This window comes from Lolium rigidum, chromosome 4 (assembly GCF_022539505.1).
Source record: "Lolium rigidum isolate FL_2022 chromosome 4, APGP_CSIRO_Lrig_0.1, whole genome shotgun sequence".
Lineage (NCBI taxonomy): Eukaryota > Viridiplantae > Streptophyta > Magnoliopsida > Poales > Poaceae > Lolium > Lolium rigidum.
In genome coordinates, this window is record NC_061511.1 from 119003557 (window position 1) to 119005492 (window position 1936).

General features: G+C 44.8%; 1 long non-coding RNA gene across 1 annotated transcript; it reads right to left on the reverse strand.

Moving 5' to 3' along the window:
- Positions 1–997: 997 nt before the first annotated feature.
- Positions 998–1232, reverse strand: LOC124649787. The gene is made up of 2 exons (XR_006986796.1): positions 1096–1232; positions 998–1065 (listed from the first exon to the last, which is right to left on the reverse strand). It is a non-coding gene; the product is annotated as an uncharacterized LOC124649787 (long non-coding RNA).
- Positions 1233–1936: the final 704 nt, after the last annotated feature.

The window sequence follows — 1936 nt, forward strand, 5'->3', positions numbered from 1 at the left end:
GGAACGCGATAGCCCGTGTTAGTGAGTTGAAAGACAAGCAGATGGCTGCACAAAGACACTTTACACGCAAGGCCTACATAAATGTCCATTCAGGTTTGGATGACACAAAGTGATTGGCAAGTTAAAGCATGCTCTTATCCATTGACATAGAGCAATTTGACCACGCCAACACACCGCGATACAATCATATGGATAGTCACAGATCTGCATACAAAGAATTTTCAAGCTTAGAGGTGCTGAAGAAATCTTATTATCTTAAGACCGGTAGTCGGTACGTGGGAACTGGGAGCACACCATACCCATGACTCATGTACATGAGATATAACACACACACACCCATCCATCACCCCTGTACCCATGACCTCTTGCAAAAAGATCTCTTGCAGGTCTGATCAACAAATTTGTATGATAAGATTGCTAGATTAATTCTATTTAGATCAAACCCATGTTCTCTCGCTCTTTGACCCTCGTCATTATTTCACATTTCTTAAAAAAATTAAGCATTATATCTAGCCTCTGCATAATTAAGATGTACGCAGCCGTTCAAAATGGTAAAAACGCAAACACGAAGAGAGCTGACACAAATGGTTCAGAACTATAGTAGGTAAAATCTACACATGAGAGGGTGAAGCGACAACCATGAATGGAGCAAAACCGTATACCGGTAGATGACCTGCATAAGAGATTTTTTTATCATTACAAATATTGTCATTCCTACATAGCCATAGCGACCATAAGACTCACACCCTGATAAAATGTAAAATAGATATTGTTTTACTAGTTCTCAGTTGACTGAGAATTAACTAATTAACTTACAGGAAGGTTGACTATAAAAACATCCAACTTTTTGCAAAAAAAAAAAACATCGGATTTGCACATGCTTGGAGAGTTGCTCGTTAGGTTGCAATTGCAGTTGCACATAAATTGCAATGAATTGCAAATCAAATTCGGTGACATTATCTGAACAAACCCAGAATTATCCGCATCCAAACATTCATGCTGTCAACATGTGTGTATATCAAACAATCAAACATGGTGTATACACGAGCCATTCCATTCTAGTAACTTTCAACTAGCGGATCGAGTAGTCAATACTTATAGCATTTACTGAGCAACAAGCAAGACACACAACCATGTATAATACTCACGGATAGGCATCAGGCCATCAGCTAGCTAGACGAGTAAATTGGAAAGTGATGGCGACGGTTCCAGCTCCCCAACTTCTGAAGCCATGGCCGCCATGGCCGGGTCGACGGAAAGAAAATTAAAATTATTTACACGGGACTAGCTAGAGCGATCGATAGTCACTAGCTAGGCAGCCGAGCCGAGGTGGCCGTCGTCGAAGTTCAGGGAGTAGCTCTGCAGGTCGTAGCCGAACCTCGGGACGCCGCCCCTTGGCCGCCGCATCATGGCGTTCTTCCAGCTGGACCTCATCCTCCAGAATAGCTGCCTCACCGGCGCCGGCGCCTGCCACGCCGTGCTACCGGCAGCTCCTAGAGACGCCATCTTCGGTTGATCGATGTTCACCACACTTCCCAGCTCACTCAGCTCGCAGCTGATTGATTTATCACTCGTATATGCTCTGCTCTGTCTGTAACTGCTAGACTAGCTTGCAAGTGTTCTTACTTAGCTTCCTTCTGATCTAATGAGCACACACAGTGTATTGCGTAAACGAGTGCTCTTGGCTGCTACTTATAACCTTGCTTGTTGGATACGCATCGCCGTCGCCAACGAGGCCGGCACCACTCGCGCACTCTCGAGTTGACGAGGGCATCAACCACGCATGATCAAAAATTCAGAATGACCGTAGAAAAAGCACATTCCAGCCTGTGGGATGGGGGACAAAGGAAGGTCGGCGCGAAGGAAGGAATGCGATAGCCCGTGTTAGTGAGTTGAAAGACAAGCAGATGACTGCACAAAGACACTTTACACGCAC